Raw genomic sequence first — 24,631 nt, 5'->3', positions numbered from 1 at the left:
ACTGATTCACACTTACGCTGTCTAAACTCCAAAAGCTTTGATGCCCATTTTTGTTTCTGATTGAAATACTTTAAGCAGGAGTTAGGTACTGGAACTCAAGGAATACATGGAAAGTAATTTGTTAAAATTGTCATTAGAAATCTGTGACCAGGTCCATGTAATATGTTATGCACCATACAGGCTGATTTAAAGAGAATTATTTTCAGCACTGGATGTCAGCTCACATGCAGAGGACAAGCTCTCGCCATTCAATCAAGCTGATGAAGAAAAGAACCACTAGTGACATTGGCATCAACAACAGATTTGCAGTGCTAAGATCACCATCTTTCAATGTTTCAGTAAGAGGCAGAGCTTTAAAAAATATTTTTACCGTAGTTTTTGCGGTTTACAAAGTGATGGTCAATTTTTTCTATTTTTGTGTCTTCTACCTATTCGCATTTTGTGGCAGAAAGAGAAGCAAACCCCACAGGAGAGCCTGGCAACTATACAATTCTTTAAAGTTCTGAATTCAGTAAGGAGTAGTTTGTGTCATGCTGCTGGCAAACAAGAGGAAATTGTCATTTTGTTTCAGTGTAGTTCATATGTACTGGCTGGCAGAGAGGGTCAATTCTGCCTCAACCAAAGGGGCATTAAGACAGGCCAGTTGCCTAATGCCAGAAAGGATTGACCCCACTATTAGGTTTTTCAAAAATTTTCCCTGGGTGTCTAATGGGATTTCTGACTTCCTGGGGTAGACAGATAGGGTATAAATTCCAAACTGCCCCATAACAGAGACAGACTGTCTAGTCATGGGAAGAGGTTGCCCAATCCCAGGATAAAGTGCCCCCATTCCTTTTTTTAACTATTTTCCATGGTTTCAAGTTGGCTTTCTGCAATCTCAGGTGAGCAGATTATAAGTAAATCCTTCAATCTGATATATAAGGGTACAGAAAGCGAACCTAGGGGCCAGGGGGTATGAAAGCAGCCCAATGCCAAAAAGACCAGAGCACACCAGTGGGACAGGAAGATTGTCTGCTCTTTAGAGGGTACTGGGGCAGACCGATACTAGATATGCTGGCCTAAATCCAATTCCTTCTCTTAACATTTCCATGGCACACAGTGACCATTATTCCCTTCTGGAAAAGATAGTTTGGGGTTAAATGCCCCAATCTGCCTAACTGGGGGGAGGGGGGCAAAAATACTGTACTGATCTTGGGTGCTGGTAAAGGGATAGTCCATGGCTTGGGAGGGTGGTCCCCCATGATTCCATTTCCTGTTGGTCAAGTGGCGTGATCTCCGGCTTGGGAACCACTCTCCTGTGCCAATGTCTGAGCAGGAATCCACCAGAGAGATACCATTGGGCAGGTGAGTGGCCCTTGTTTATATTGGTACGTTTTCTGTTTAAATTGGTATTAATGGGGCTCAGCAGTGTAACTTAGCACCAAACCGAGTGTAAGAAGAGGAGGCAGAATGGGTCCTTCTACTTTTTCTTTCAATAGTGATGATGTGAGGCAGCATGGCACAGTAGTCCTCATGTACCACAAAAAAAGCTTCAGGCTGCCGGTGAAGCTTTTCTCCACCAGCCAGAGGTGGAACTCAGAAAGACCAGGAGGTTTTATGCAAGAAGCTGACGGTTGCTTGCACTATGGGAGTAGTGCAGCGGAGCATGAACATCATGTCCAGCAAACTAAAAGGGTTAAACACTTTTTTATAATAAAGTTTCCTTTCCCAATCCATGTGGCATAGAATAGATGGCGTGTTTTTTCAGTTTATTACTGAGCCAGGCAGATTTGCTAAGCCTGTCTGATTAGGTGAATCCGAAATATGTACTGTATTTGTGTATTATTGTTTTTGTCGAGGCATGGATGATGAGGGTATTCACAGTTGGAGAATTTGGGGAAATTTCAATGCGGAGCAATTGCCGACTATCTCACGATGCTGGTGTTTCACAAACCCTCCTGTTTGCAATTCAGAATAGATCAGAAAAATTGTTTTACATGTTGCAAGTATTTTCCAACATGTAAAAGGGATTTTGTACTCAATGGTATGAACTTTTGTGACTTTCCCACATGAGCCCTCATTCCTAAAAGTGGCTTAAATGCAAGCACTAACTTATATGTCGAAAGGTCTTAAATGTTTGTATGTTTCCAAGTTATTTTGAAAGACTTTGTACAGAGCACAGCAACTTGGGACTCCTTTAATGCTCCTACTGCTTTAACATTACTTGCAGGGAAGGCTACAGATGAAGATGATTTGAACCTTTACAAGTCTAGAAAAAGCTCTTTACTCCTGTACATCTAGGTACTTGTTCTAACTCCAAAAGCTATAGGAATGTACAAGGGACAGATATAGGAATACCAAAAGGCTCCATGTTATCAGAAATCCTCTCTTGTAGTATCCCAGTGACATGGTGCCATCTGATGTTTTGGGTTATCTTATCAAAATAGATTCAATTGTCAAAATAGATTCACTTGCATAGGGTCCCTTATGAAGTCACCAACACAGCATACTTGAGAGGCTTTATTCCAATTTCATGGCAGGAGGAACAAAAACTATGGGCCTGATTTAGAGTTTTGTGGAGGGAGTTAACTCCTTTGTGATGGTGGAGGACAATAACTGTGGACAACTCTCTGCTTTGACAGAAACTGCTGCAATGGTGGTTCCTGTCTTTGCAGGAAAAGTTTGGTAGACTGTTCCATCAGACTTGACAGCGGACTGGCAAACATTTCTAAAGTTTTTTGTTTTTCAAAAGAAAACTCCTCAAGTGGGAGTCTGTTCCTAAAAATAAACAAAAAAACTAATGGCCTCCACACACCAGGAGTTTATTTTTCTGTCACTTACAAGTGAAGGCAGCGGTACCCTCTCGGAAGGGGGCTTGGGACTCGGAGTCCCAGAAACATTGTGTGCGCCCAGGGGGCGGGGCAGGAAACTCTTCAAGCGCTCTAACGCCACCGGGCTCCCGCACCACGGGACAAGTGAAGGCAGCGGTACCCTCATGGAAGGGGTCTTGGGACTCGGAGTCCCAGAAAAATTGTGTGCGCCCAGGGGGTGGGTCCGGAAACTCTTCAAGCGCTCTTAGCGCCACCGGGCTCCCGCGCCGTGGGACAAGTGAAGGCTGCGGTACCCCCACGGAAGGGGGCTCGGGACTCGGGGCTCGGAGTCCCAGAAACATTGTGTGCGCCCAGGGGGCGGGGCGCTCTTAGCGCCACTGGGCTCCCGCGCCAGGGTACGCGCACGGGCCGAGCCCGGGCAAAGCCCGGGCCAAGGGCGGGCCCATCCTGCGCCCGTCAGAGACCGGATGAGGCCAGGCTGGGCCACCCGCCTGAAAAGTGCTACCAGAGGAGGTGAGCATTTAATAAGATGACTGGAGGCTGTTTCCTTTGTTAGAGCTGCCTTACGCTTTGCAGAGTCGGTCACAGTATTTTTGGCAAGGTTCTGGGTGACCATCATCTCCCCTTATTTAGGGGTAGGAGACTTGCACCAGCGCATAGCGATATTACGCCGGTTACTTTAGGGGTGCTAACTATTGAATGCAATGGGCAAGAGGAAGATAAGCATATAAAAGGGCGAGGGTGCTCATGGTCCGCTGATACAGCCATCCATTTCTAGTTACCTGTCATCTTTTATAGGGGCTATTGAATCTGAATTGGTGCAGGTTGAAGAACAAATTGGTGCTGTTCATAAATCAACTCTGAATTTACCCCTCGAGCCTAATATTTTAATTAAGTCTACTCATGAGGTACCCTTGATTGCTCCCTCAACCAATGCTGTACACCCTGGTATAGGAGTTTCTCCTATACAAGCTCCAAGTGTCCCCAATGAGCTGATTACTGCCCGCTCTCCCGCGGTCTCTCCACCATTGAAAAAGAGGAAAGTGGGTGGCCGCTCTAAATCCATCAAACGTAATGCTGGGGCTAAGAGGAAATCTTCATTACCTTCGGAACATTCTGTTTGTCACTTGTTGACTCCTGAGATGAACCTGGCTAATCCCATACTTAATAAAAATGAGAAGGGAACTTGGCGATACAAACTTATACACACAGTGGATTCCATACTTAAATCATTCTGTGCTGCTTGGGAGGAGAAATTGCTTAGTCTCTAAGATAGAAAATTGGACCACTTTTATACAACCTTGTCGAAGCTAAATCCTAAATTAACATTAGAGTCTACTAATTTGGGCAATCATCCTATGGTGGACGCTGTGGCTGATAAAGGAGAAGTACCGTACAATACACCACTGATCACTCAAGCCTTACCTTTGGCACGCCAGTTAGATGCACATGGTTTATCATCTTTGGTGACAAATTCCCCTGCTGAGACTAGGCCGTCCACTTCTTCCTTATGCTAATTCTATCTTTAGTTCTAAAAGCAAACAGGCACTGCAACTACCTCCTGCTTGTATGACATATGTTTTGGTCCTTGCGAAAGTACCACCCTTAGACCCCTGTTATGAAGAAGATACTAAGGCATTAATGAGGAAATGTGCTCATTGGTTAAGATCAAAGTCCAGATATAAGGGTGATCTAAATGATAGGAACTTAATGGCTCGCAGAGTAAATTGGGTTGGTTTAAGAAATAAGTTACATGAAGGCGATTGTATTGTGATTAATTTTGACAATCCTTGTTTAGTAAAATGCTTGATGGCAGATTTGTCTCACTGTGCTGGGAAGGAAGAGGGAATTATAGTCTTCCCTCTTAGCCATTCTTATGCCCCTCTCTTGGCATATGCACCTTCAAAAGCAGCAAAATGTGTTTATAAAAAAGGGCTCCCCACATCTTAAGTACAATCTTTAAGTTCCTCCGGCCATCTACAGGCCTTAAACCCCCTTGATGAGAATGAATGACATCTAACCAAGGCTAGAGCATTGGATGGTGTTTGGGAGGGATCTGATGTCGATATTAGGTTGGATATGGGGTTGGATAAGTGCTTAGTACAAGGGGGGCCCGACGAGATAGATACACCTCCACTCAAGCTGCTAGAAGAAGTGGGCGATGAGAATATGGTGGTAAGCCCAGGATCAAAATCGCTAACGCTACTGTGTTGGAATATTGCAGGGCTCCGGTCAAAGGTAAAAAACCCAGAGTGGCTAGAATTTATATCCACTTATGATGTGATTTGTTTGCAGGAGAGCTGGTCAATGGATCCTCTTTTCCTAGATGGTTATTATTCTTTACATCAACCGGCAATTCCCTCCTCAGCGGAAAGGGCAAGCGGGGGCCTTATGGTTCTTGTTTCTTTGCATCTCCCAAAACTGGAGGTTTCTTTAATTTGGTCTTCATCCAACTTCATGGTTGTTTTACTGTTATATGAAGGGAGTAAAGGTCACCTGATGATAACGTTCTATAATAACGTTCCAAATGGCCTTTTGAAGGGAAGTTTTGAAGAGGTTACAGATTTTCTGGATTTTTCTGATAAGCTCCAGGATAAGGAGTACACTATTATATGGGACGGGGACTTTAATACTCCATTATGTAGTTTGGAAGCTTCAGATGCTCTTTGCATTCCTATGGAGGATAGAGAGGCTTTAACTCATTTTATCCATACTAATCAAGGGGAAGTTTTAAATACTTTTATTTCTAGATTTGATCTTGTTTACGCTAGAGATAAGGGAAACGCAGCTAATCAAAAATTACCCACTTTTACGGGGAATTCGAAAGGGAGTATTAATGATTTTATTCTTATTAGTGATGCTGATTTCCTTTTAATTCTTGATTTCAAGATAATACCACACTGCGCCAGTGACCACAATCCATTATTTATTGAACTTGCATGTAATAGTAAACCGGTTATAAGTAACAGGGAACCAAATAGGGCAACCATTTTTAATAATATAAAAACTTCGGTTTACGAATGAAGTGGGAAAGAGTAGACCCTAAAACATTCAATCAGGAAATTATCTAACAAAATCTGTATTCTATTAATTTATGTTTGTCGCATCAAAGCATACCTGATAAGCTAGCATTAGAATATGTGAAATTAAGCTCTGCTATTTCAGAATCTCTGGCAATTGTTAGGCCTATTTGTGGTCCAAGGGTGTGCCGTTGGTTCAACTCTGTTTGCACAAAGGCCGATAAAGATTTGAAAAGAGCTCTTAGATCAAGCCCTTTCTCCTGTGACTTAGTACGAACAGCCAGGGCACAATATAAGGCAGCTTTGGCAACAAGGAAAAATGAAATCAGGTCTAGTGCATGGGATGAACTTATGGCAGCTACTGAACTGGAGGATACTACACAATTTTGGAGGGTGGTCAATCATTCTTATTTTATGGATCAGAATAATAAGGAGTATGAATGTTTGATACCAGAAACAGTGTGGTTAACCCATTTTACTAAAGTCTTTCAGCCAGAGATTAATATATCGTCTGTAGGGGGTGAAAGAGATAATCAGAGCCCTGTGGACTCCAACTTGACTACTATTGATTTGTTGTTTGACTTGCATGAGGTTAATACTGCTCTTTCCCGTTTGAGATCGGGGAAAGCTGCTGGACCGGACGGGGTTCCTATTGATCTCTTTAAGTCTATGCCGGATCTTTGGGGTCCTTTAGTCACTAATGTATTAAGGTCCGTAGTTATGAGTAAAATCCCCTCTTCGTAGAAATTGGCTATTGTCATCCCTATTTTTAAAAAGGGTTGTAGGAAAGATCCATCTTGTTATAGACTAATTTCCCTTATAGACTCTACAGCTAAGTTATTGGGAAGTGTAATTTTGACTTGACTGGAGGATTGGGCTACTGAGGCAAAGATTATCTCTCCAATCCAATATGGTTTTAGACCTGGTCTTGGCACTATCGAACAATCGTTGAATTTGCACCTTATATTGAGCAAATATGTGACCGTAAGGAAGGAATCTATCCATTTGGCTTTAATAGCTTTATCTAGTGCTTTCAATCAGGTGAACAGAGAGAAACTTTGGTCAATTATGGAATCCCTGGGGGTGGATCAGAACCGTTTGGAGTTAATTAAACGCTTATATACAGACCTGAGGGTTTCAGTGAAATATGGATCACATGGTGAGAGGTCCGCCTCTTTCTCTTCCTTGAGAGGAGTCAGACAGGGTTGTATTTTAGCACTGTTTTTATTCTTGCTATATATTAATGGCCTTTACAGTTTTTTAATAGCAAATGGTAAAGACTTCCCTAGAATGGGTGCGAGACAGCTCCCTGTATTATTGTACACAGATGATGTGGTTTTGATCGCCCGCACTGCTAATGGCTTACAAAGTCTGATGGATTATTTTTCAATCTTCATGCAAGATTTAGATTTGAAAGTAAACTATACGAAGACGTATGTGATGACATGTGGCCCTAGAAACACAAGATCTAAACGTTTTACTATGGGAGGGATTACCATAAATAAAGTAAAGGAGTTTTGTTATCTAGGTTTATACCTTCATTCCTCTTTGCAATGGAAGACTCATCTTACTTTCAAGACCCAACAGATGGGGAGAAACCTGGAAGCAATTTTCCGTTTTGCCCGCAAACTAAATCACAGGCCAGGTCATCATATAATCAGGCTTTATAAAGCTAAATGTGTATCTGCAGCTACTTATGGGGCAAGTCCGTGGGGTTAGAATAAAATTGATTCTCTCCAACATGCTGAGAACAAATTTGTACATAGAGTATTGATGGTGCCTAAGAATGTCGCAAATTTTATCTGTCACGAGGAACTGGGACTAAGGGCCAGATGTACGAAACGTTTTGCATGGCGCAAACTGCGAATTTCGCAGGTTGAGCCATGCAAAACATGCATCGCGATGCACATTCCCATTTTGCGAGTCGTAACTTGGTTTGCGATGCAGAATTGCTTTGTGACCGCGAACGTGGTCGCAAAGCGATTCGCAGTTAGCACCCATGTGAAGTGGGTGCTAACCAATTCGCAAAAGGGACCCCTTCCCCTTTGTGAATGGCTCTAAAAATATTTTTTCAGAGCAGGCAGTGGTCCCATGGACCACTGCCTGCTCTGAAAAAATGAAACCAAATGGTTTCATTTTCCTGAGTGTATTGCAACTTGTTTTCCTTTAAGGAAAACGAGCTGCAATACCCCCAAAAAACTGCTTTATTAACAAAGCAGTCACAGACATGGTGGTCTGCTGTCTCCAGCAGGCCACCATCCCTGTGAGTTCAGGGAATCGCAAGGGGGTCGCAAATTGCAACTCACCTCATTAATATTAATGAGGTGGGTCCTTGCGACCCCCTTGCGATTTGCAGATGGTGTCAGGGACACCATTCTGCATATGGGTTTGTGACTCGCAAATAGCGAGTCATACAGACTCACAATTTGCGAGTCGCAAACCCATTTCTTACTACAGCTGGCCCTTAGTTACATTAGGGATTTGATTGGTGTTGCCCCATTTTTATTATGGTTGAAAGCCTGGTTGAATTCAGTGGCCGCCTTGGAACAAGACTGTTTATCTGATTGTATCCATCTGGCCGATCCTATTTTCAGATTTCAACAACGTCTCAGATGGAACCTTATTTAACTTGGTTCCCGAATTTTCAAGAATATTCCCTCCTCGCTTTATTCAGATGAAATGTTATACATTTTAGGGTGGCTTTTCCTAAACAATGTTGTTGGCAAAAAGCGCTCCTGAAATGCTTGTGTGATACTATTACAAAACAAAGCACATGTCACTTTCTTTTATTTTGTTCAATCTACTCTGCTCCTAGTCGTACATTTTTATTACCTCTTTTACAGAAATTACAATTCACATCCTATAATGATGCTTTGATGTATATACAACAATTGAATTCTATTGATATCTGTTATGTTATTTTAAATGTTTTAAGAATAGCTATTGCAATTAGAAAACGTTTTGAATTAGTGGAGGCAGTTGCACCTTAATTTAGAGGGATAGTGTACAGGATTTGATTATGCTGAGAATTACGCTGAGGTTTTCGGTATTTTATGTGAGTATGGGATTTATGAATTTGAAGAAAGTTTGCAATTAGCACAGATGATGTATTTTATTATTGTTGCTGTTTTATATTTTAAAAACTGTGTTGTAAATAATATTATGTGTAAAATATTCTGTGCTTTTATGGTAATTTGCCGAATAAAGAATCTTGACTGACTGACCGACTGTCACTTATAGCTAGGTTTTACCATATATAGTGTGGACAATGTAAGGTTCTCTGATGGAGCTAACGAGTGAAGGAATGGGACTAGAATTATTTGTACTGAATATTATTGGAATGACAATGAATACTCTCAGTAAGTCACAGAAAGGTATAGAGGCATCAAAGACACAAAACAAAAGAAACGGACAGAAATACCTTATTACGTGACTTTATTACAAATATTGTAGAAAATAACACACTGAATAAACAGAGGTGTTTTCTTACTTCCTTTGTAGTGACCTTCGGATTGATCATTTTGCAGTTCCACTTTCATAGACATATTTCAGACAGTCAATGTGGATCTACTGCTTAGGTTCCAGAACTGATTTGGTGTGATTCTCTTTCAAATGCATTTTTCTGGCTGCAGCTGAGACACAGCCTTTGTGCTCTGACAGCAGATGTAACAATGGTGGCTCTAAGCAGGGGTATCCAAAACAAAGACACAATGAAATGTGAGATCTTTGCCCCTGGCTGTCATCACCTTTCCTGAGTAGTGATCAGGCATAGAAAAAGGGCTGTCCCAGCTTAGAAACTTTGTCACCTTTAACTGGAGAAACCTCTGCCCTACCCATCACTCCTACTAGCTACCCTAAGTCATCACTCAGGAAGAACTATTCAGTAGCCCTTTGCTAACAAGGACCTCATAGAATTTCTGTGGGTAGCCTTTTTTCCATACTCACTCACTTCGTTTCTGATTCTCCACCCTGCAGCCACAGGAATGCAGTCAATACACCTCCACTGTCTAGGAAAGCTATATCTATTTTCATCACATGCCCTGCTAAACCAGGGACCATCCAGGGGTGTGGTTGGTCTAACCAAATTAGCGGACGCACTCTGAGAGTGCTCCAGGACCTTTTCCTCATCAACCAGCATCGGGTCCTGTCTGATACTCCTCTGGCCCCAGCACTGCCCTCCCTGAACCCCCGGGGGCCATACAAGTGACCCAGATGCTTCTGGGGGGCTTGATCGGCCGAGTGAGGCCTCTTGTTCCTGGTGCGGCCTTCCTGCATCACGGCTGGTTCACTTTAGGAGGGGCTTTGGCAGTGCCGCAGAAATGGGGGTCAGCCACAGACCATGACCAAGGTGCATCTCTGGGTCCAGACTACAACAACTGGGTGGGCTCTCTCCCATACCCCAGGACCTCCGCCTCTGCTCTGGAACCATTACAGAGCCACCTAATGCAGACATGTGATCAACTGATGAGTTTTCTGCCTATCCGAGCACCCCCTACCCTCCCGCTTTAGACACACCACCTTGACCATTGCATGGGACCTGAGTGAGAGGTCCTCTTACCAAGGCCCCTTGAGGCTTAGCCAGGTCCCAACCTTCTGCCCACTCTGAGGTTTATGTTTGTGTGGTCCCTGCACAGACAGTAATGGGCACGCTGGTTAGTGAAGGGAGGGGGGCCTGCCATGCACTTGTCTCACTACAGGCCCCACTGACCACTGATCTGCACAGAACAGTCCCATCGGCTAATTGCCTCCATGAAGCCACATTGAATTTGGCGATCATTTGTGACTATGTGGTTCTCCTTCCGGGTTCCCTGGCTGACACTGACACCATGAGAAAGCATAATGGCTCCAGTGCCCAAACCAAGATGGACAAAATCACAAACTTTCCCTCTGAAGCCTTGAGACCTTCAGGGCTCCTCCGCCTCAGCAAACCGCAGACTCCAGGGTCCTGGCCACCATAATGCAGGCCATTCAGGCAGTAGAAACAAAAATTGGGGAAGAGAGAGTTGGTGTCTCCCTCCTCTGCCAAGACCAGGACCACTGTAATGTGTCTCTACACTGGAAAATGACGTGGAGGTCCTAAAACCCACTGTGTCCAGACTTCACGCGACTAAAACCACCCACGAAAACTGGGGAGAAGATGAGGAAAACAGATCTCAATTCTATAAGGTTGTGGGTTCCCAAAGGATGCAGAATCTACTGATCCTGAGAAATTCCTGGAATTGTGGTTGACCTCCTGGATACCCAAGGGACGATTTTCCCATGGTTCACCCACTGTTCTCTGACTCAGCGCTCACCTCCAGGGACTCCTTCACGCTTGATCCTCCATAAGCCGCGTAACGCTGGGGACTTGTGTGCCAATCCACCCGCATTATGATCTTCCTGGTCTACACTCGGGTTGTCCAACATCAAAGGAAGTCATTGGACAAGGTCAAACAAAAACTCTACACAGTGAGTCTCCAATGTGTGTTGATGTTTCCAGCCAAACTCAAAATGATCTTCAGAGATCGCTTCTATTTATTTGATATGCTGGAGTCACCCTGGGAATAGGTGGCAGAGAGGAGGGTCCTCCTGGGTTCTGCATGTTGTGGCAAAGGCCCCCTCGACCGACTGCACTGTCAACCCCCATTCACCAAGAGACCCAAGCATCGGACTGAGTCTATGCAGAGCCAGGGCCGCTCATGACTTAGTCTGACTCATCTGGACATAAAGTGTCTCACACAACTGAGGTCGCGCCGTTGGGCACCACCTTGTTACCATGATGGCCCAGCGCAGGGCCCTCAGAATTTGGTAAACTGACCATTGCGAAGCCCCTCTGATGAATGATACAGTATAAGCATTCTGATGATACAACTACTGCCTTGCTGGTTATTAGCCATGACTGGATACTCTCTCTGACCGTACAGGTTTACGCTGACTCTGTAGTTTAGCCTCAGTTTTGAGGAGATCCATCTCTAATGCCTGCTGCAGTTATAGTTTCTTTTCATGGGACTTTTATGGTAACAGATACTTCTGAGAAGGTAGTGTGAGGTGGGGGTGGTGGTGGGAGGTGGGGCGTTTATTTGGTTGATGTTGTCTTTTGTTCCATGCATGCAGTAGAAATTCATATTTCACAGCATGAAACTCAACTTACCTTAGGCCCTGTGGTACACTCTCTTGTTCCTCTGGCCCGGTGGCCAAGAAGGTCATGCTGGACCAGCGCTGTACTACCACACCATGAATCACCCATTGCTACCTTCTCCCTTATGTCCTGGAATGTGAATGGGTTACTAGACCTCATCAAAAGGACCATTGTCCTATGCAACATTAAGCACACCCAGCCCTCGAGTCCTGTTCTCCAGGAAAACCATCTGATTTGCTCCATATGCCCCTTATGTGCTGCTTTGGCTATGATAGGGTCTTCCACTCCAGGGAGACAGCCATACTCTTTCATAAGACTTTCCCCGTGGTGGTGACTGCCTGTACAACAGCTCCCCAAGGCAGACTTGTCGTAACAGAGGGTGTTCTGTAGGGAAAGCAATGTTATCTACTGAGTGCCTATGTGCCACCCCAGGTGCCTACTCCCACCCCCAAGGACCTTGACCTACCACCCTGGCCGTTCCCCAATGCTCTCGCATAGCTGATGGTGCCTTCAATGCCTCACCCAACTCTGACATGGATGGTTTGGACCTCCAACCATGACCCGTCAACAGAGGACCAAACAACGTAAGACCTTAAGTGTCTTGCTAGGCATGTGCGACGTCTGGAGAGCTTGGCACCTTGAGGCTAGGCAGTATACCCACACCTCCACAGCCCATAAAACACTTTTCTACTTTGATCTCCTCATGCACTCTATAGCCTACTAGACCACACCACAACTGTTTTTCCCAGGGGTATCTTGGGCCACTGCTCTTTGACATCCACTTTATGAGGCCAAACACAGCCCTCAGGCAAATTAGGCTTATTAATGCATGGCACCTCATGGATGCCCAGAGTTTAGAGTTCCTGTCTGCAGAGATTCATTCTTACTTTGGCACAAAGCTAGGTTCAGAGACTTCACCCGGCACACTTGGTTGCAGGCACAGCCACCACAAGGGGCATAGCGAAAGGCTATGTTGGGCATCAGGAAAGGGACACATTACATCAGATTACTGCTCTTGAGGCAGGGCCCAACAATGCTGGAGGGCCTTGAAGCAGCACATCTACAAGCACTGGGATAAAAAACTGAAAATTGCTATACTGGCTGGTGACCAAAGACTTGTTCTCCATCATAGTCCCGACAATTCTAGACCCTATGGGCCATACAGCTTGGGGCTCCATTGAGATAGCATCTATTTACGCTGACTATTATCGGAAACTCTGTGCTCACCACTTGCAGCCGCCACAAGAACAACACAAAACCATGTTGACGGAGATTACTTTCTCTTTGCTTTCTAAGGCATCTAGAGAGGACCTCAAAGCACTCATCAGTATTGAGGAAATAGACAAGGTGCTCCTTGGGATGAGCTAAGGGAAAACACCCAGTCCTGATGGATTTCCTCATGAGCATTATTCCAAGTTCTGCATCATCCTCTCCCCACAACTGCTCGCAGGCGTTTGGATCTTGGGCTTTCCCTCTGGAGCTTGACATGGCGACCATTGTGATGATCCCCGAGTTGGGCCATTCTGAATCCCAATGTGTGGCATACTAGATGATTACCCTAATCAGCACCAAGATCAAAATCTTTGTGAAACCCCTCAGCAATAGGCTTCAATGCGTTCGTGCCACATTTGTCCACCAGGATCTATGTGGCTCTGAGCTGATGCACCCGCCACTGTATATGGTGCATACATGTTGCACTGGCTTGCCTTCAAGAACTCCGGGACCCATGTGCCATTCTCTTAATTGACTTTGGAAAGGCGTTTGGTTCCGCTGATTGGCACATGTGCAGGTGAACTGTGTACTGTGAGCCCCTTTCCCATTCTTCAAAGTAGTGGGCAGGGTTGTGTGCTATCTCCATTCCTCTTTGGATTGGCCATTTGAACCCCTCACTAGACTGGTATACTGTGATGCCCAGATACACAGCTGAAGGTCGAGTGAAAATGATGAAGACAGGCTCCTGATGACTTGGCTTTTCTAAATTCTCCGTTCTCTGCCTTTTGTTTACCTAGCACTGGGAAACCCTCTTGGGTAGGCATACAAGCGCTCTATGCGAACAATGTCCTTCTGTTTTTAGCCAATTCACCCCTCTAGCCCTATGCAAGATGATGACACTTCTGCAATTCCTCTATATCCTCCAAAAATGATGATCGCCAACATGTGATTTGGAGCCCTTGTGTTCACAATTCGCTCCTTCCTGTTGGCAGACCAACCCCCCACATTGCCCTAGATAAATGTTGCCTCTCGATGTATGACTCTACTTCCGAGCCATACACATTGTGGTCATGAATGACTGGGTGTGGGTGCACTGGAGTGTCCCATCGTACCAAGTGAAACTCTCCCTTCTGGGCATTGACAAGGGGATGAAACTCCCCTATGTGACCCTATGCCTCAGTGCCGCCCAGAGGTCACTAAAAGTATCTTTCTGCACTGGCTGGTGGCACTGTGCTCAATTTTGTGGAACAAAATATAACCCAACAGTTCTGCAGAGCCAACTCCTCCACAACACTGCACAGCAAGAGGGCTTTGCCAACTGGGGCAGGATTGGGATTACAAATCTAGGGGACATTTGGCAGGGAAGATGCCTATGCACCTTCCAACATCTGCAACTCCATTTCCAACTGTCCTGGACCCAATTTCACAAATACCTGCAGCTCCAAAATGCCCTCTCCAGTTACACAATTGCACTATTAGATCTACCTGAACACAATCCCCTTGAAGCCTTGGGAAAGGCTTGAGAAAGGTGGCATATTCCAAATATACCACACACTTGTGATCAATGGCCCTGACTATCTTGCATTCCTCGGTCATAAATAGGAGTGCTGGGGCCTCTTAGGCATCTCCCTCTTAGCCCCTATCCTCCTATTTGGATCAGCCTGGTCCTTTGCCTTGACCTCATGGTCTTTCTAGCACAGCACTCACTGGTCTGGTCCCGTTTGGCCCTGGTTCTCTTTGTTTGGGTCCTTTTGAGCCTGGTCTTTTTGGTTCTGGTCCTCCTATCTATCCAGGTCCGATCCCCTTGGTCTTCCTGGCTCTTGCTGTTCTGGTTCTTATCTTGGTCCTGCTATCCACAGGTCTTGGTCTTTCTATCCCACTTGGTACTCTGTGCCCTGGTTCTAAGCCTATTGGCACTCCTAGACCTGTTCCCGATCCTCTTGGTCCTAATTCTTCTAACCCTCCTTACTGTGGTCTTCCTGGCTCCGGTACATCTGGTATATTCGGTACTGCTTCCCTTGTCTTCCTTGCTTATTGTTGTCTTACTGGCCACAGTCCTCAAGCTCCAAAACTATCCGTATCTCGTCTGGATCTTCTTGACCCTGGTGCTCCTGCTTCTTGTATTGCTGGTCTTACACCAATGGACCATGGTCCTTCTTGTTCTGGTCCTCCAGGGTCTTGCCATCCTGTTCCTCATTTTCTTGCCATCTTGTTCCTAGTTCTGTGGCCTGGTTTTCCTGGCTGTAGTCTTCCTGTTCCTGATGTCGCTGGTCCTGACCATCCGTTACTTCCGTGCCCTGGTCCTCCTGTTCCTGCTACTGAAGGTCCTGACCCTCTCTGCTCTGATCTCCATGGGTTGTTTGTGTCTGGATTGTCTTAGAATGTTTGACCTCTAGCTCTGGTTGCCTGTGTCCCTGCTGTTGTTTCCCTGGTCCTCCTGGCCATGATTGTCCTATTTTTGTTTCTTCATAGTCCTTATCCTTCTCAAGATTATGTTCCCATTAACCCTGATCCGCAGTTCCTGTCCTTATAGTTTTGGTTCTCTTGGACATTGTTCTCATAGACCTGGTCCACAAGCCTTCCTAGTCTAGGTCCTGGTCATCCTGGCATTCATGATCTGTTGTACTGGTTATCATGAACCTTTTCCTTTGACCATCCTAGTCATTCTTGGTTCCCTTAATCTTGGCCCATCTGGCCTTTTTACTTTCTGATCCTCTTGATCCTGGTCACCTTGTCTGGTTCTTCTTACACCTGAACCTCCTACCCCCTAGTACCAGAGGCCCTGGTCCTGCTGGTCCCTGTGGTCCATCTGGCCTCTGGTGTTCTGGCCCTCTTAGTGTTTTGTTTTGGTTATCCTGGATAAGTTCCTTGTTCTCTTAATCCTACTGGTACTGCAGCCATTGTTCCTGGCCCTCTTGATCTAGATTCTCTATATTCGGGTTGTCCTGAGCCTGGCGACTTTGATCCTGGTCCTCCTGGCCATTGTAGTGCTGTCTCCTTGGTCCTCCAGACTCAGGCTGGCCTTACATCAGATCCTCCTCACCCTTCTCCTGTTACCCAAGATGATTGCTCTCTCCCATCTGGTGATCCAAGCCCTCGTCCTCAGGTCCTGCTCTTCATTGCCCACTTAGCCCTGGTTCCAGTCCTCTTGGGTATGAACCTTTTAGTTCACCTTGACCTCTTTGCTCTGGTGTTCTGGTTGCCCTTGGTACTGATTCCCGTGGTCTCCCTAGCCCCTCTGCTGGGAGTCCTGGTCTCCTGGTCCTGCTGGTAACTTCCCTCCAGATCTTCAAAGTCTTCTTCAATGTGGTCCTGACCCCAGTCCTCCTGCTCCTTGTCCTCATGTTTTTGCAGTAACTTGTCCTGGTCCATCACGGATCATCCTAGCCTTTCCTAGTTCTGATTTTCATTGACCTCTGGTTGTTGCCAGCCTTAGAACTTCCCAGCCCGGTACTTCCTGATCCTGGTCTGTCTGGTTGTCATTCCCATGTTCCTAGTCCTAGTTCACTGGATTCTGCGTCTCCTGTTTCAGATAATCCCAGTCCTGGACTTTTTCATCCTCCTCACTCTAATTCTCTTCCATCATTCCTACTGGTCCTGCTTCCTTGGTTTATCTAGTCACCTGGTTTGCCTGTTCCTAATCCTCCTGCTCCTGGCCCCCCTGGTCCATGTAGACCTAGTCTCAGTACTGATATTCCTGTGGTAGGTCTTCTGGTGCTAGTCCCAGTGGTCTTTTTCGCTAGTCCTCCTAGTCCCCTGATCCTCCTGTCTCATCCTAGTCCTGCGAGTCCTCCTCATCTCCTGGTTTGCCTGTTCTACTTTGCTCTTGTCCATCGGACACTGCCCCTCTCTATTATGATCCTTCTAAAGAATGTTCTTCCTGGGTCTGGTCCTCCTCGTTCCTATGACACTGGTACTCCTAGTCCTTTGTTGTGGGTTCCCTTGGTTAATGTAACCCTTGTCACACTGATTTAGGGCCTCCCAGAATCTGATTATCGTGGACCTTTTGATCATGATCCAGCTGGGCCTGGACTTCATTGTCCTTTATATTCCTCCTGTTGTTGCAGAGCTAGGGTCTTCTGATCCTGCTAGCCCTGGTCTTTTCCAGTCATGGTCTTCCTGGTCCTAGTTCATTTGGTTCTGGGTCCTTGGTCCTCTTTGATTTGATCTCTGTGGTCTTGTTCCTCCTGTCTCTGGTCTTTCTTTCCATTTGTATCCTGGTACTGGTCCTCTTTGGTCTGTCAACCTGGATCAGCTACTCCTGGCCCTAGACATTGTCTTCCCTCTAGTCCTGGTCAATGCACTCCAGCCCTTCTAATCGTTATGGTCCAGGGCCTTTTGTTCCTGCTACCTCTGGTCCCTCAGTTCCTTGGGGCCCTTGTCCACGGGGTACTGATCCCCCTGTTCCACATCCTCCTAGCCCTCTTGATCCATCTCACCCTGGTGCTGGTACTCCTAGTCCTGTTGTTGCCTGTCCTGCTTGACTATTTGGTCCTGGCCCCTTCTGGCATTGTTAAACATTGTCCTTGTGGATTAGGTCTTCCTGGGCCTGATCTTCCTGTCTTTGTCCTCTTTGTTCTGGATGTCTTTGCTCTTGTGGCTCTTGTCCACCTCCTGGGCCTTACGCTCATACTGCTCAACATCCTCCTCCTCCGCATCCTACCCCATCCTTCCCCATGTCCCCTCCACAATGACTTTTGTCATGTACACCATCCAAGCCTGCCACTCACATTTTTATGGTTTTATTTGGCTTCCAGATTTCTTTTGCTGAGACAGCATTGTTGAGGACAGTAAAGAGGGCTCAGGAGATACATGAATTTGCCCACTTAAAACACTGCTTAGAATGTTAAAAATGAAACTCCCATTCCCAAAATACATTGGGCGGGTGACTAAAATGTTAGTGTAGCTTAAGGGGACACTGATGACATTGGACCAATAGGCGTCTATGTCTGAAAATTGTTTTTTCATTTGGCAGCTGGGTGAATAGGCACTGTATTTACACACGCCCAGAACTAGCGCTCACCAGTTTCACATGTTTGTTGCTTATTGGAAGTTTTGGGGGGGGGTTTAGAAAAGTTACAAAAACGTTTTAAAAAATGCCTTTACCTGGTTTTAGAATTTATTGTGTGGATGTCGGGGCAGGAGCCTTGTTTATGTGAGTATACTTGTTTACTGCGATTATGTTCAGAGTCACTTCTTCACTTGCTGTATTTCTGACTAGTCGCCAACTTATGTCAGCAGTCTAGTTGTTTGCGCTCTTTAGTCTGGCCCTGCTTCATAAACCGCTCCAGAGCATGAACGTGCCCAACGGGTGCACCATCAGCGTGCCAAAGGCAAGCCTATTTGCACCTGCCCATGTCTGACCGATGCCAAGGGCCAGTAACTCTGCTGTTTTCCGACTGTGATTCAAACATACTATGCCAGAAAGCTGAGATTACTCAACAAGGTACCCAGTAATAAATGTTTGCACTTCCTTACACCTCATATGCTTCATGGTGTTTGCAGAGAATGCAAGGCCAATTTAGGACTCAGAAAGTACCTCATCTTAGAAGTAAGGAGCCTTTAAAAAACCATACATCATGTTCACAGGGTCCAGGTGTATGTACTTAATTGTAGGTCATTTTCTAAACATTGTTCTGAGTTATTTGTCTTCTTTAGAGACAAAATCCGGATTCCTTGTTTCTAACCGAGACATGGATTAGAGAGTAATCAACCTTGGACATTGTAATTGCCATCACCCAAGGTTATTCCATCACCAGGCCTGATAAAAAAGACAGAAGGGGTGGAGGCCTAGCTATTATTTTTTTAAGGTAATTTAATTATAAGGACACTTTTGCACCTATTAAAATCAAGGATAGTGAGGGTCTCCAATTCTCCCTTGAACAGTTGCCTACCTTTACGCTGTCAGGAATCCTCACTTACCGTCTCCTGGACCAGCGCACAATTCGCTCAGGCATTTAATGATAGTGATGTAACAGCTACTAGGCTAATGCAAAAGCTTGCAGCAGTCCAGGTAAAGCAAGTCATTAAAATTCCAAAACACTGCCATGGTCCTCTTCTTCATCCGGTTTTCTCTAATATAACAAATTTAACCACAGAAGATGCAGCTCCCATTTTACTGTCACATCATTATTTAGTTCCCTTCTGGTTAGACATCCCTAAGCCAGTTCACAAAGAGATCCTCCCCCTTGAAATAAAGATGGACTTGGTCTAAATTTGATGTATGTAAATTGACGATCATTCTTAATGAATCTGCCCTGGCTTTGGAGGGAGACACCACAGAAATGTACAAAAACTTTGAAAGCTGGCTAAGGGAGTCTTTAAATCCCTAGTCCCATGCTAACCACAAAGGTCTAAGCTGACTGGTGGCTGGGCTCCATGGTATACCCTTGAGGTTGTGGAATTAAAGAAAGAGGCAAAAAAAGGAAAGAATCTGGAGGAAGTCATATGGGAATTCTAATAAAGAAATCTATAGAAAAGCTACAGAAAGGTACCAACAGGCCATGAGACAGGCCAGAACCTCTTGTTTCAGAACAAGAATAGAAAGTGTCAACCATTCCTCTAAGGATTTATACAGGGTTGTAAATAGCCTTATGAAGATACCCATCAGTAGATAGGCCCCCTCCATCTGCAGACTGTTGTGATATGTTTGTGAATGCCTTTTCTTATAAAGTAAAACACATTTTAAATATTTGCCAAAAACCATAGGACTAAACTACAGCATTCCCAAAGATGTAACAACCACAGCTCAAATAGACTCTTTTCCTACCTTAAAATATAAAGATATTGAAGGGATTGGAGCTTCTATAAAATCTGGATCACCGATAGACTCTGCCCCTCCAGATATTCTGTTAAAAGCAGAAAACAAATCCTACCAATTTTAATGGTCATTCTTAATAAGTCTCTGGCCAATGGCAATATTCCCCTCACCTGGAATAGTGAAACCCTTCCTTAATAAACCTTCTGTGGACCCCCATCTGACAGAAAATTATACACTGATCTCTTTACTCCCCATAGCAAGTAAAAGTTTGGAGAAACACATCAACAAGCACCTTTCCAGCTTTTTAGAAAAACACTAAATTCTTCATCCCACACAACTGGGATTCAGGCCAGAAAGCAGCACTGAGACAACTCTGCTAATAGCCACAAAAGAACTTAGGGCCATTTTTGACCATGGTGGCTCAGCAGCTATGATTATGCTTGATCTCAGTGCAGTTTTTTACACCGTCTCACATTCTATTTTCATCCAAAGGATAAATGAAGCTGGTATCACAAGTGCCACACACAATTGGCATGCAGCTTTTCTAGAAAATCGAAGCTTTCAGGTCTATGAAGAACCCTTCTTTTATGCAATCTACCCCATCAACTGCCATGTCCCAGAGGGCTCCTCCCTCAGCCCTACACTTTTAGGACCATATCTATACTTTTTGACGCAAATCTGCGGTAGCGCAGATTTGCGTCGAAAAGTATAACACCGGCTACCGCCATTCCAATGCGCCAGCCGGGCGCCTTATTTATGGAATGACGGTAGCCAGCGCTGGGGCCTGCTTAGCGTCAAAATAAATGATGGTAACTGGGCAGCGGAGACGTAGGGAAGAATGGGGTTGTGTGTCAAAGAATTGTGCAAGTCAGGTTAGCACCAAAAGTTATGACTCTAACCTGACTAGCGTCATCTTTTGACTAACAACCTCCATGGAAATGACTCCTGTCTTAGAAAAGACAGGAGTCATGCCCCCCTGCCCAATGGCCATGCCCAGGAGACTTCTGTCCCTTGGGCATGGTCATTGGGCACAGTGGCATGTAGGGGGACCCAAGTTAGCCCCCCCATGCCACTTAAAAAAAAAAAAAAAAAAATACTTACCTTCACTTACCTGTACTCACCGTAGATGGGTCCCCTCACCCATGGGTGTCCTCCAGGGGTGGGCGAGGGTGACAGGGGGTGTCCCTGGGTGCAGTGAAGGGCACCTGTGGACTGCTTCCATGGTCTCCCACCATGGAAATGAGCCCACAGGTCCCCTAACGCCTGCCCTGACCCAGGCGTTAAATAACGGCGCAGCAAATCCAGCTTGGCTACATGTTTTAAGGCCTGCCTCCTCCTGTGTGTCATTTTGACGCCGGAGGATAAAAAAGGCGCAAATGCCTTATAATCATTTTTTGCACGGGAATGCCTACCTTGCATGTCATTAGCGCAAGGTAGGTTATCATGTACAAAAAATGGCGCACACTCCATAACTTTGGCGCTAGACGGTTCTAGCGCCAAAGTATAAATTTGGAGTTAAGTTTGCGCTGAATTTGCAGCAAAATGAATGACGCAAATCAGGCGCAAACAGAGTATAAATATGCCCCTTAATGTATATGTTCTCGCCCCAGCAGAGATGGTGCAGACACACTACCTTGCCCTAGTGTCATATGTTCCTGCCAACATCGAGAAGAGTGGTCATACAGGGATTGAACAACTCTTGTCTGAACTATGGCAACTCCCTCTTCTTGTGAAGTCCTTAGTATGTCATAAGATGACTACAGGTCATCCAGAATGCAGTGGTGCACACTCTATACATACTCACAAGATACCAGTCAGCGGCCCCAGCTGTCAGATGTGCCGCGCAGGCTGTGCGGCACACCTGGCTGTGAGGTCCCCTTAAGGGGTAGAGCGTGCAACCTTTATGGCTGTGCGCTGCACCAGGACGCTTGATCATCATTGTGCGTCCTTTTCCTGTAATCACCTGTTCTTACCTGTTGGCGTTGGCATTTCTTCTGCCTTCCGCTTCCTCCTCATCCAAGTGGTCAACGTTTTCCAGTCCTGCTGGATTCGGCAGGTTCGCCCTCTAGCTTCGGGTTCGCCAGGCTTCCTCGGAATTCTTGTTTCTGACCTCTCGGCGACCTGCAAAACATAAAAAAACAAGGACATCACATTAAAGTGGCAATCTCTTCAATTTGGGTAACATAATTCCAACCTGTGATGAAGTTTAATAGAGACTTATCTGATTGTTTTTTTCTTTTCTGATGGAATTGGTAAATTCAACCGTCTTTGTTTTTTTCCTAAAACAAATAAGCACAAGAAATGCTTAATATCATTTACTTAAAATTTTGATGAACTGACAACTATTTGACAAATTCAAGGAGGAACACATATTATTAATGTATAATTTGATGAACTGATGAATATTGACATAGAAGGAGATGCGACTTGATTTAAAACTAATTTAGTATCAATGTTGATGAACTGTTGAACTATACCAGGAGATGCACATTATTGGAAATGGAGATGAATGGGATTAATACTGATTTATAATCCTGTGAGGAATTGCTATTAAGGTAGCTCAAGATCTTTACTCATATGCATCTATTCACTTACAAAATCCAAGGTTACAGGAATGTTATACTTAGGCTCACATTTTAAATCTACCAAACCATAGAAATTCACCTGTTATAGTTAGAGTTATCTAAAGTAAATATAAATTGTGCCCTAAGGTAACTATAACTCGTACCACGCCATGCACAGTTATCTGATCAGTTGTTTTACTGCAGATCTTACAGTGACATTATCAATGATGTTCTCAAAGATGACATGAGTGCTGTAATTTGTGGGGTAATTAGCAGTGCATGCGGAGGGCACAAGTTATAGTTACCTTGGGGCACAAGTTATAGTTACTTGAGATAACTATAACTATAACAAGGGAATTTTATGGCTTTGTATGTTTAAAATGTGATCCTAACTATAACATCCCTGCAACCTTTGTTTTTTTCAGTGAATTTCTGATTTTTTCAAATTCTATTTCCTAACTATAACGTCCCTGTAAACTTTGATTTTTTCAGTGAATTTCTATGTTTTTTTAACATATAGTAATCTGCATTACTATGCGTTAATCCAACCACTGCTATGCACCACCTTCGGCAGTGCACGACCGTGGTTGGCCTGAGACCAACCCATTATAAGCACCCAACCTTGCACTGTGCACGGCTTTCGTCTGTACGTGGCAAGGCCAACCCCCCTAACCACCCAACCCTATTCTGCACGTGGCCCTTTGGCCCCGTGCAGCAGGAGTTGGCCGCGGCAGGTCTCTCTGGGTGTGAGAATAGGTGTAACAGGATGTATCTCGGGGTGAGCGTCTCTTACTGGGTGTGAGAGTGCATGCATCAGTGTCTTAGTGGGTGCGTCAGTGTCTGTGCAGGTCTGGGACTGGGTGAGTGAGGGTGTCAGTGGGTCTGTGAGTGGGTGTATGAGAGTCTTGAGTGAGTTTGTGAGTGGATGTGTGGGTGTCTGAGTGGGTCTGTGAGTGAGTGCGTGAGGGTCTGAGTGGGTCTGTGAATAGGTGCTTGAGTGTCTGAGTGGGTCTGTGAGTGGGTGCGTAAGGGTCTAAGTGGGTGTGTGAGTGGGAGAAAGATTGAAAGAGAGAGAGAGGAAGAGAGGAAGAGCGAGAGAGATAATGTTTTAGGCTTTTAAGGATGATATACTTAGAATGAGATATTTCTGGACAAATTGAAAAGAAAAATGTATTTGTCAATTAAAAAGAGTGACATCACCTTTCAGAATGAGTCGTAAACCTTTGAAGTTTAAAATAAATTAATGGAGGGAAATTATCATGGACACACATGGAGTAGAACCCCTAACTGTCAGTGTGAGGGCCTGAGACCTTAACCATTAGGCCACAGAATGTTATTTTTCATTTTGTGCCCTATATGGGCTATCTGGGACAGCGGGGTGCCTCAAAGCCTCCCCTGTGGTCCCAGCCGGCTCCCCGCATCCTGCAGGGTTCAGCATTGCTCCAGCAACTAGGGAGCTGTTTTTAATAGCAGCTCCCTACTTACGGGAGCAATGTTTTCAACTGTCTTCCCTGCATGTGTATCTGCATGCAGGGAAGACAGATGCAAATTCCGCTTTCTGGTACAGGACCTGAGTGACAGATCCCGCTGTCAGAAAGGAGACTTTATTTGCTTTTGCTTGGTGGGACTGGTCAGCTCCCACAAAATAAAAGCGAACAGCTATGTCCTGGGGGTGGGCACCCGGGGACATAGCAAGAGCCGGCTCTAGGGGGTGGCGGTCCCCAGGGCTATAAGTGGCTACATGTGGGGGGCCCCGCTCCAACAAAAAGAGCCCAGGGGTGGTTGTGGTCCCAGAGGCTGCTGGAGTCCGAAACAGACACCCTTCACTTTTTTTATTGAAGCCCCCAGGGAGGGGGTGGTCCCCGGGGCTGCAGGAGGGCTTAGAGCTAGGCTTAGAGAGTCTGGGGAGAGCTTTGTCTTCTTCCCCTTATTTGCTGGACTGGTTGTGGGGGGGGCAGGCGGGCTAATCATCTGCCTGCAGGCCCTACACTGTCACCAGAAACAAGACTTACCAGGTGCGGTTTTGCACCCAAAAAAACTGTGTTTCGAGACCTGTAATTCTATGTCAGGACCGGAGACTCAGATTATGCTTCTCTTTCTATGCTTTATTTTCATACAGCAGCCAATAGGAGAAGATATTGTTAAAA

At 45.3% G+C, this 24,631-nt stretch overlaps 1 protein-coding gene across 2 annotated transcripts in view; it reads left to right on the top strand.

The window, feature by feature from the left end:
• The first annotated feature begins 2,909 nt into the window (after positions 1–2,909).
• The window catches only part of LRRC52 (leucine rich repeat containing 52), a 212,113-nt gene continuing 190,391 nt past the window's right edge, over positions 2,910–24,631 (top strand). For both annotated transcript variants that reach the window (XR_011202789.1, XR_011202788.1), the window contains exon 1: positions 2,910–3,323. The gene's annotated coding sequence lies outside the window, so the exon portion shown is untranslated. The remainder of the gene's footprint in view (positions 3,324–24,631) is intronic.

The sequence above is a fragment of the Pleurodeles waltl genome, chromosome 4_2 (assembly GCF_031143425.1).
Source record: "Pleurodeles waltl isolate 20211129_DDA chromosome 4_2, aPleWal1.hap1.20221129, whole genome shotgun sequence".
NCBI classification, from domain to species: Eukaryota; Metazoa; Chordata; class Amphibia; order Caudata; family Salamandridae; genus Pleurodeles; species Pleurodeles waltl.
Note: the sequence above shows the minus strand (reverse complement) of the source record. Positions and strands in the feature narration are given on the sequence as shown.